At 41.3% G+C, this 11,866-nt stretch overlaps 1 long non-coding RNA gene across 1 annotated transcript; it reads right to left on the reverse strand.

Moving 5' to 3' along the window:
- Positions 1-2,834: 2,834 nt before the first annotated feature.
- Positions 2,835-4,686, reverse strand: LOC146789434 (uncharacterized). The gene is made up of 4 exons (XR_014969802.1): positions 4,540-4,686; positions 3,992-4,122; positions 3,703-3,840; positions 2,835-3,304 (listed from the first exon to the last, which is right to left on the reverse strand). It is a non-coding gene; the product is annotated as an uncharacterized LOC146789434 (long non-coding RNA).
- Positions 4,687-11,866: the final 7,180 nt, after the last annotated feature.

An 11,866-nucleotide genomic window follows, 5' to 3' on the forward strand; every position in this document is an offset into this window, starting at 1 on the left:
CCTGGAAAAGGTTTGTGAATTCGCAATTAAGTTCATTTGAAGACAGTCCTGTATACCTAACTATACAAAGTGCAATTGTACTTTTTGACATTTTATACATGTTTTCTACGCCAGTAAAACATATTGGCCTATGGAAACCCTTTAATCTAAACTTAAATGTCACTTGTGGACAGCTGCACCTATTGTGTCATTCTCCAGTCTGATAAGGAGAACATGTCTTCAGGCCTAGATGTGCAGCCTGAGTCCTGCAGCTTTTAAACCTGCAGGTAGACCTGTCAAAATATATCTAGTATTAAACATTAATTAAGTCACCCCTCCATAGACCTTATAGTCTACAAGGTATTGTGCCTGGTATTTTAAAAGTGGCACATGTGTTTGACGGCACCCTTGTTGGAACTCTGTATGGTCTTCTCAGTGTGGGCAGAGGCCCAGTATTGACCGTATATCTTCGTGGTAAAGGGCTCCATCACTCATTTTAATTCCACAGGGTGCTGATAATTCCATTTGTTGGTGTTTCTATGTGTGTTTTGAAATGTCAATAAAAGATTTAAACCATAAAAGTGGCACATGTGAGAATGCAACGTTTGCAGGTTCCTGCAGCGATCACCCTCAGAAAAGGTATTTTCACTGCTAGGGCTGCAGTTGGTTCTATGAAGAATAAGCTAAAGTACAATTAATATGTTAATTCTGTATATTGACTTTGTAATAACCTAGAGAGACTGTTCAACCACTGTTTTTAAAATGTATTAAAAATCCATTTCAATACTGGAGTTCGATTTTTGATAAATATACGTAATTTAAAAAAAGTTATGCTTTCTCTGCCTGTAGCCTCTTACAGCCTCTACAGGCCAATTAGCATATGCCTGCCTGGAGTTGTCCTGTCGAGAGCTGCTCGACAGGACAACTGAGTTGTGGAATGCTGCTCCAAGAACAGAGACAATGGTTTGGGCCTGGTAGAATGGCTCAGGGGACGAATGGGACCCAGCGTAACCCAAGTAGGGCAGTTTAGGAGTGTCCAGAAACTTCACTGATTTTAAATGGACAAAGGGGAGACCTGTATAATTCAGTGATAATGGAATCCTGGAGGAGAGGGGATTTTTGGTCCCAAAACCGACTTTAGCCCTGCGCTTTAGTCTCAGTGGAGGAGGGAGCTGGCCCCAGAACCAGTTTAGAGTGGATGAGCAGGAGTGGACTGATGCTTATTATCTTAAACACATCCATAGGCATTACACAAGCTCCCTCCAGGGGCAGAACATTTTTTCAATGTTGGTTTTACTGAGGCAAATAGGATTTGCTGCACAGTGGGAAGGTTTTGTCTTGGGAACTCTTTTTTCATTGGTTCGGTCATGTCCTGGAGTCACCCTACCACCTGACTAGTGAATTAAACAAACGTAGCACTTCACTTCCAGATCCTCAGAACACTTTAGGGACCTGTGGCAGAAGAAGACTGGGCCTGTCATCTGTAAACGCTGTTTCAGCCCTGAAGGACTAGACCTTCTCCCACATGTATCCAGGACTGTAAAGTGGACTTCGTGGGTCAATTGGCTGACCTCCTGCATAGGTACAGGGACATAATAAGCTGCAAGAGGCCTTTCTCCTCAAGTGACCATTGAACTTATTACAACTGGAACTGGATTGAATCTTGCTGGTGGCCTCTGCTGGAATATGTCTTGCCCCTAAGTGTTGTCCCTGAATTTCTGGGAGAATCAGAATCAGCTAAGAAAAACTACCGCAGAAAGACTAAAAAGCTGGGACTTCGAAAAACATTTGACTTCCATCATCTCCAAAGCTTCAACAGGAACTCACGGCAAAGGTGTCTGATTTTGATGTGCCATAAGGATGGATTTAGAGTTTGGAGAAGAGAGTACAGCATTGCAATTGTGACAGAGTACCCTGTCCGCCAAACTGAAGGTAAGCCTGCCTGGTTTACAGTCAGATGGACCTTAAGTGAGTCATTGACAGAGACTACTCTATCGATGTCGCTGAAATACTCCTCCGATGGCCTGGCGGAGTAAGGGCTGCCGAAGGCTTGGCCATTGAATCACCCAGCCGATTTAGAGGGGGTGGTGGACTGGCTAGTCTTTACTCACCCTTACTACTTTGAAGAACATGGTGGTAAGGGGCAGTAAAAACATTTAAATGACCCCGCACAATCCTGTTTTTAGATTTAGTTTTTGAAGAAACAACTTGTTTAAAAGTTTGGAGTGGTGGGAACGTCGTATTTGATGGAGACGTTCATCAAACTTTTAACACATTGACAGGAACTGTCATAATGGCATGTGGAGTGTGTCCTCCAAAGTGTAAATCAGGCCCTTAATTGGGTACAGCTTTAGGCATGCTATGCTGGAGGGTTTTGAGCTCCATAAAAAAGACTAAGGCCTGACTAAGGTAATGCTTCCTCATTCGCTTTTCTGTCTGATTCACCATCCACCAACTATGCGGTCCCCCCACTCTATTTAGATGCCGGCTGGTCCATGGACAAAAGACCATTGGAGTGCTGCAGACTTCATCCAAGCATGTTCACCCGCGTCGATGGCCCACAGGGAAAAGTGGCTGTTGGAGGGAGTACAGCCAGTTTGTCCGCTGGGCCAAGTGTCTTCCTGCCGACGTGACTGTGGCGGGGAAACCTCCACACCTGAGTTGGCAGATTGGAATGGATAAAAGGATGAAATGTAAAGCGAAAGAAAGGCAACCCCCTATAAAAATTATTTAAGGTCAGGGAACAGGGGGAAAAAAGAGAACAACAACTTATAATATATAGTATCCCTCTAGACCTATATTGCTTTAATTATCGTGGGTTCACATTAGAAAAACACAATACCTTAATACATGTATTATTTTTTTAAACTTTTTTATTTAATTTCTTTTGTTCATTATTTTACGTACATATAAAGTTCATCTTTTGTTTTCAGAAAGACCATACAAACATTTGTTACTATTTTCATATATAAAACAGAGTTGGTATGAAATACAATTGGATATTATCTTATACAAGTCTACAATTGTTGGTGTTGCTTCATAGAAGAAGAAGAAATCCCCACACCAAATTACACCTCTACACACTCCACATTCATATCACTCTCATACATAGCATACACTCTAACCACCCCAGAGCCCGGCAACATGCACAGAAAGACCAAAAACAGGGGTGAGCTGCTCAACCTTCTGTTGTGCTGTGCGCTGGGGTGTATCATACACACTGGCCGACGCGCGTTTCGATGGCTTATTCTCATTTGGTTGCCATCTTCTTCAAGACCTGTTACTAATCTGTTGGGTAACGGGCATGGATGGGGGAATAAAATTTCTGCAAGAAGAATACAGAGTGTTACTTTTATAAATTTTACATATGTAGTCATGTTATAGTTAATATCACCCACGAGAGAATTTTTAAATTTTCTCCAAGAAATTGACTCTAGAATATACATACTGTCAGAGTTGCAAATGTGCCACTGAAAAAAAACGTGCTCTAGTTATATTTGAAAAAGCCTCCCCGTGAAGAAAAGTCCAGAGATAGGTGATGAGAACGAACTCAAAGAAGGAGAGAAAGTGTAGGACATAGTTTTGGGATCATAATCCTGTATGAGCCAGAAACACACTGGATATTTGTATAGGTTATTTGTAAAGAGGTTTTCTATGGTCTATACTCATAATCACTTAACCCCAGGACAAACTGGCCCAGATACATTACTTTACTTTACACACCTTTGTACTATGTCAGGCTTGTCTCGGATATTTTTGGATCCTGAGATAGGGCGAGTCGTTTTTCACACAAAGTGTGATTAAAATGTTGTCTAAGGGAATGCGACTAAAAGTACCAGCCTTCCTGCATTCGCTTCATATCTGCATGTGATGACAAAAAACGGGTTTTTATACAGAGAGAGTCACTGATATTGCTGATCACATATCTTTAAATGATTTTCTGGTAGTGACCCAGTGACGACCCGTATTTTTTCATAAGAAAGTTTTAAGCTTTGGTAAGTAACATACTTACTCTTATGGACATGACTTTGAGTTTTCCTTTTCGTCTTGTTTCTTTTGTTTTCGTTTTGTCCTTTTTGAGGGTGGGCCACGACGTTGTAAATATCGTTTTGTTGATCCCTGGTTCTCTTCTACCAGGTAAGCCTAATGGTGATGTGGCGGGAGAGGAAGGGAGAAAAAATTAGCCTATTTAATTGCAAGAGTTTTGTAGAGGACATGGGTGATACTGCTACTGAGTCTCGCCCTCCGTGTCCCTCGTGAGCACAGGGGTATTTTCACAAGGGGAAATTGAATTATTATTCCTAGTAAATACTAAAAACAGTCTGAGTACGTAAACGAGCTCTAACTTACATATTCTTTAGAAGAAAATCGTAAGGTATCTTACTTTGTAAGTCACAAGTCTATCTAGTGGATTAGTACGTGGGGGTCTCCTGTTGAGGTACCCCTAGGGTTCTCCAAAAGCCAAATCTAAGACATAAGATTGCTGCTGAACAATTTAGTTCTATTTTGCCGATTTTGCAACGGCCAGCCATTGTCCCCTTTTGCCATCGTCTGTCTTACCTTGGATAGCTGGTCAATTTCACTCGTAACTCCGTCCGCACATCCATTCGGTCTGCTAAGAAACCAGGAAATAGCTGACGCCTTTTTATATTCAGAGTGCTACTAAGAAGGGAGTTGTGATCTAGAACACCTGCCCAATGTTGTGACATAATCGAGCTGTGTGGAACCTCGCTGTGATGTTGTTTGGATAACTATGCTGTCGGCGTCGCCATCTTGGAATAGGTATTCCCCAAATAGACGATATAGAGACGATATAGAGACACTCTGTCTCTATGATATTCAGACCATCGAATCCTATGTTGGCCTAACTTTATAATGTACAAGGAAATAAAAAGGCTAAGATTGTCCCGCAACTATTTATCATAACCATATTCAATGAGTCTGTTTGTCCACCACTAAGGGTAGGCTTGACTCCTCATTCCTGTTGGCGAAATCTTCGCGCCATCTTAGAATGGGGTGATGGTGATTGATGTTACATTAATTTCAGGTCGCTGTATTTAAATAATGCGTTGGACATGCATATGGCGAACAATGTCGATGCGCAAGTATCACTTCTCCCTTTTATAGTTTCAACCCTCTATAACCCCTTCTCATATAGTGGGAATTTGGACATGTAGGGGCTATGATGCTAAGGGTATATTTTTCCGCAAGGGTTTTATGTCTCAAAGAGTTCCAAACGTTGTTTATATCGTCCAATACTGTTTAGCTGGCATTTCCACCTAGTCCTCCAATAACTTGCAGCAACAAATGCCGAAAAAATGTTATTTCCGTATGATTAGTTCCATAAAAATAATATTCAGACAGTATGTTTGGTGACATGTTAGAACATGTCCTGATTGGTTATGCATCTATTTATGAACCTATTTATGAACCTACTGCTCCGTTTATCCCTATACGCGGTAGCTAGGAATGTCCAATTAATGTTCTACAGTTATGCCTTAAAGGGCCATCTTAGCTGGTCAGACATATGAGAGAGTATCACCCATTGTGTCTCAAATCGTTAGTGGTTCCTATACCTGCAATCGTTTCCTCTATGTTGTGCCATATTAGTAGTATGATGTTACGATATGCATGTTGGGGCTGGTATTGGTAGACAATAAAATTTCTCATCAGATTGTCGCCTTATCCCTTTCTCAAACATGGTCCAAATTGGACTATTAAATGATGTAATACGATTCTCATAAAGATACTTATAGGGCAAACATAAAATCTGACAAAACATGCCACTTATGTATGCTTTCCATCTTGCTTAGGTGAACAGTATCCAGAATATTTGGTACAGAATGCGAATAATGCGTCATTTCGTATGCCACACTATTTCTTCATTCAAGCCTGTCTTTACTGTATCTAGGGTATAGATCCAATAGGTTTCTCGCATTTTACGTACCTCTTTCATGTCTCGCCCTAGAGTTTGTCTCACCTTCTCTAAGATTAGCCACCTCAGTTCATTTTCACTATGTCCAAGTTCCATGCAATGTTGGACCATTGGACATAGTGTTTTTCTGGTTTTTATCGCTGACCTGTGTTCACTATAGCGTGTCCTAAATTCACGACCCGTCTCTCCCACGTATCCTAAATTGCAAGGACACAAGATGAGGTAGACAAGATTTCGACTCCTACAGTTTGTGAAATCACGTAGTTTCCCTTTCTTCCCCTGATAGTGCCAGATTTCCGTTACTACGGCACTCTCACACGCAATGCATGTACCACATTTGTGATTTCCCAAAATGGGGGGTCCCACTAACGTGGTTTGTGAGTTCAACTGGTTTTGCTTAGGCCTCGTATGGACTAAGCTATCTTTAAGATTCATGTTTCTGCGGTATGCTAGGATAGGTTTTTGAATAGCCTCTTGATCTTCGTTTGTGTTTAAGATATGCCAATTTTTATTTAAAACCTTCCTTATCTTAAAGTTTAGGGTTGAATGATTTACAACACAAACCATCTTGTCATTTTTGGGACGTATATTGCCTGCCAGTAGGGCATCACGGTTATAATATCGTGCTCTCTTATAGGCAGATCTAACCAGACGTTTTGGGTAACCACGTGCTAATAGCCTTTGTTTCAAATCTTCACTATGTTTGTCAAAATCTTTGATACAGGAGCAGTTCCGTCTAATACGCAAAAACTCACCAAAAGGGATGGAATCTTTCTGGCAATTTGGGTGGTAGCTAGTATGTGATAGAATGGTGTTCTTAGATGTGGGTTTTCTGAAAAAACTAACAGAAATTTCACCTTCATCTGCTTGGATAATAATATCCAGGAACTCTACCGATATCGTACTGCTATGACTGGTGAATTTCAAATTCTCATCGCTCACATTGAGCCAGTCAATGACGTTGGTCAGAGTTTCCTCATCTCCATGCCAGATAAAAAAGATGTCATCAATGAATCTGTGCCATCTGCGGACATTTTCGAAAAATGGTGCTATTTCATTGAAAATATGTTTTAATTCATATTCTCCCATATATATATTGGCTACACTAGGGGCACAAGATGCCCCCATGCTAGTCCCTTTGATTTGATGGTAGAGGTTTCCTCTGAAGTCAAAGTAGTTATTTTTCAGCACTATTTCTAGGCATTCCACTATAAAAGCATCAGGCCTATTTCCTGGTGTTCTTTCTAAGAGGGCCTTTACTGCTTCTACTGCCTGTTGTTGTGGTATATTTGTATATAGTGCTTCGATGTCTAGTGTAACCAAGATCTCACAAGTGGGATCATATGGTACATGTTCCAATTTTTTGATAATGTCCCCCGTATCCTTGATGTATGATTTATACTGAGTTGTTAATGGGCACAGGAATGCATCCACATATTTAGACAATGGCTCAGTAGAGGAGTTAATAGAAGATACTATTGGGCGTAGTGGTGGATCTATGGTGTTTTTGTGTGTTTTTGGTACACCATATAATGCTGGTATAATCGTATTAGATTTGTTCAAAAATGAATATTCTTTCTCACAAATAGTATCTTCTTCATACGCTTTGCTAGTAACCTGGTTGATGAGTTCTTTTAGCTTGGTGATCGCCCCTGGTCTAATGGGTTTGTAATGTTCTGTCACCGCTAGCATTTGATGGACCTTATCTTCATATTTTTTCGTGTCCATAAGGACTATACCCCCACCTTTGTCACAAGGTTTTATTGTGAGTTCCTGATTGTTTTGAAGTTTTAGAAGGGCAATCCTTTCTCCAGCTGACAAATTTGGCTTGCTACTATAATTATGTCCAATAAGCTTATGAATATCTTTAAGGACAGACTTCTCAAAGATGGTCACCTCTGGGCCTACCATCTCCAAAGTCGGAGTAAAGGTCGATTTGGGCTTGCATCCTGATAGGTTATCTTCTAGTTCGCCCACTTCTCTACCTAGGAAAAATTTCTTCAGGCGTATTTTCCTGAAGAATGAGAAGATGTCTTGCATAAGTTTAAACTTATTGCAGTAAGTACTTGGGACAAAAGATAGTCCTCTACTCAGAATAGCTACTTCATCTGAACTCAACATATGTGTGGAGATGTTAAAAATTGGCATGGTGTCGGATCTGGGCCTGTTTTTTAGTTCCTCCAATACTGTTGATTCCTGGTCCTCATGTACATCTGAGGAGGTGGAGGGTCCATCTGTTGGTATCCTCTCCTGTCTGATTTTGTATACCGGGATCTGCTCTGGCCCCTGCCTCTCCCTAAAAAAGAAGGTGAGGCTTGATAATAAGATTGATATCCTCTACCCCTTCCTCTGTAAGGTCGTTGTCCCTGGAACGTGTCATCATAATTATTGGGGGCATCTCCTTCCGATTCCGATGAATTGGTATCCGAGAAAGTGACTACTTTTCTCTTGTTATTGTACACATAGGTTTGTGTCTGTGTTTCATTTTCACTTTGCCATTCTTGGTAATAGCTGCTCCTTAGGTACGGATACGCTTTTTCTTGGGTAAACCATTTTATATCCTTTTTAAGCTTTTCTGTTTTTTTCTTAATGATATATTCCTCAAAGTCGTGTAATTCTGCATTCAGACTCTCTAGTTTTAGCTTTGCCTCCTCAACTGTGGTAAATAAAATTCCTTTACCTGGACTTAATTTGATACAGAAACATAATAAAACAGCTCAGTAAAATGAGAGGCAGAATCCGTGGTATTAGAGGTTCGGAATGGGCTTTATTCCAGTGATCGATTATAATCGGTTGCTCCAAGTTCCATCACCACGGGGGTTCAGGAAGTGAAGTACATACTTTATTGACAAGAAGTAACTTTTATAGTACATACATTACAATGAAGCGAATGCAGTAGGTGTAACAATTGATAAGGAAAATGACGATTTATCTGCGTAACCAAAAATGGGTGTAATAAGGAGTAAAAAGGAACGTAATTGGTTATGATGTCACATATAGGTGGATCTATAAGATAATACTTGGCATAGATGCGCGCGCAGCAACATGACGTGTAATTGACGTGTAACTAGGGGGTGAAGGGGACTTGACATTTAGCTCTACATGTGGAGACAAGAAGTCTGGGGGGTCAAGTCAACCTAATCCCAAATCATATCTAACATCCTATGTTTAAAGAACTATGTTATCCACGAAAGAAGGACTCTCGGACAGAATCTATTCTATACTGACTGTGCGTGCGTGTACAAGCGTCTAAGTGTCTACACTAAATGCGAGGGGGTAGAAATATTCCATGGTAACAGGACTATGAATTACTTGCATGAGGACAGAGAAGCCGGGCCTTTTGCTTGGTAACTGGAAGAATGTTTACTTAAACTACTAGGCAGGAATGCATCGGCTGAGGGGGAAGCAGATAATTCGAAGGTGAAATACAGTTCTTGGCAGAGAATAGGCTGATGTCAGGCTTCGTGAGCCGCGCAGAGAATGAGACAAAGTTCATGGTCACAGATGCAGGCTCAGACTGGAGCTTTCAGAGGCAGAAGGCAAGAAGAGTTTGATGACAGAATCAGGGCCTACTTGCCTGGACTGCAAAATGGAGTAACTGAGCCATATAAAGCCGGTGGCCTTTCATATTTAGGAATGGAATATCCGGCCTATTCATGGCAGATCTGACAGAGGACATGTTGACGGTGGACGCACATGTATTTGCGTCTTCATAACTGGAACTGGAGGAAACATACATGTACTTGTAACATGCACATAGAACCGTTGGGGTCCAAGATAGGGGACATAACTGACCAGAAAAATCCATATTTCCACATTCCCTCCTTGTCCCCTACTTGCCCGTCAAGAGATATCAATCTTCATTAATCCATTGATCTGTTCATATAGCATCATTTGTTCTTCTTTCTTCTTCCGTGACGAATGAAATCTTGGTGGTGGAATACACGATGTGGCACACAGACCACAGATCGCTGGTCCACATTGTAGACATAGACAGCAACTGAATAGTATGAGAAGGCCAATACCTAGGAAGGATAGAACTCTCCATCCCCAGGCTGATATCACACTCCAAAACCAACTGGACCAAGTCCAAGTGCCTGGGTTCTGGTGTATCTGGTTTACAATCTTATGAAGGCGAGTTATGGCTTTATATACTGATGGCGAATTTTCTGGTATGAATACGCAGCAGCTTGATCCGATGACCCTACAAGCTCCGCCCCTATCAGCCAGGATGACGTCAAGGACAAGACGATTTTGAAGCACAACAATCCGCATAGCAGACTGCTCTTCTGTTAAATTGCCTAAGGCGGAAATAGTTTCATTCACTACTGCTTCAAGGATTCTAGTTAATCTACGTATCAGTTTACTATTAGTAACAGTACCTATATAAGGAAAGATGCCTTTATTGAAATCTGTGTATTTTTCCCATGCTGTTTCAGTGTAATCGACAATTGGGAGATCTCTCCGCTCTCTGTTGTGTACTAAATGAATATTTCTGTAATAATCAGGAGGAGCTAGGAAAACAGGTGGCAAAAGGAATGCAATGTAGCAGGTACCATCCCAATCTAGAGGCAGACGCATATATGCAGTCTGACCACATATAAAGTAGGAGTGGCGATAAGCTCTAAATGAAGATTTGCCTTGATCGCTGAATTCTACTATAGTAGTGCATTTACTATGGCCCATATGTATGGAACCAACTTTTCTTACACATAATTCACCTTTCGCTGGGAATACTGACATGGTGGGCAAAATTAGTTCAACTTCGGATTCGACATTCAGAATCATGAGATTAGGTGTAAAATTACCTAATCCATATACTTCATTTTCTAGATCAGTTCCTGTTCTTTTGGGGCGACCCTCCTTGTCAGGGTAACAGACTTTGAATAAAACTAGGTTCAGGTTTCCCCACACCCACTGATCTTGGTAAACTGCTGTGTCTGAGTCTATGGAATTGATTAAACTAAACCATGCTCCACAGGAGCCATTATGTGTAAATGGGTGTGGAAAGAATGGCAGGACTCCCTCATAATTCTGATAGGGAGGGAGCCGACCACACACCCAACAATTGGTGGCATTACTAGTCTGATGGGAATGATGTAACATACTAATGAAAGTGTTATTGCGCAGCGCAAGTCTATAAGACAATTCATGCGGAGGTAAGTCACTAAAAGAATGTTCAGCAGTAACATTATAAACATGTCTAGAAATAGGGTAATATATGTGCAGCAATATACTTGCAGTAATTATTAAAAGACTCAAGAAAAACAAGATTAATAATGTCACTATGCAATGGCTACGCAGTGATTTACAATACGCCTGTCGTTTCATCATTTTTCGCGACTGTCCATGATTCAGGTCTAGAGGATACATGTCAGAGACAAATTCAACCGCTTCACCTTGGAGAGGACTTAAACAATCAAATTGTCTGACGTTCTAGGCCTCAATTTTACTTTATAGAGTTCGGTTTTAGTCCTTTCAACCAAAGGAAGTTTTGAATCAGTCTGTGAGGGAGTGCAGGGCACAATGTCTATATCCGAGGATAGTCCATGAAATTTCTTGATATGACTTGAATGAATCCAGCCCTTGCGGCCCTCGATCTTCACGGCTGTCCTTGTGGTCAGCAGAACCAACTTGGGTGTCTTCCACCTGGGCTCCAGCTGAGTCTTTCGGTCGAAATTTCTCACAAATACGAGATCACCCGGAACTACGTCATGGGGTTTCACCTCAGTGTTGTCGGGAAAGGCTGCAGCTACCTGTGAACGACAAGATTGTAGTGCAGACATCAAGGAAGCCAAGTAATCTGTCAGCATATTACAGTCAACATCAGTTATTTTGCGTGGTACAGGCGTCCCCCACATATTTGGTGGTCTGCCGAAGATCACCTCATACGGGGATAGCCCTGTTCGAGAGTGTGCTACCATTCTCATGTAAAAGAGTGCAACTGGTAAC

Source organism: Triturus cristatus, chromosome 10 (assembly GCF_964204655.1).
Source record: "Triturus cristatus chromosome 10, aTriCri1.1, whole genome shotgun sequence".
Classification (NCBI taxonomy): Eukaryota; Metazoa; Chordata; class Amphibia; order Caudata; family Salamandridae; genus Triturus; species Triturus cristatus.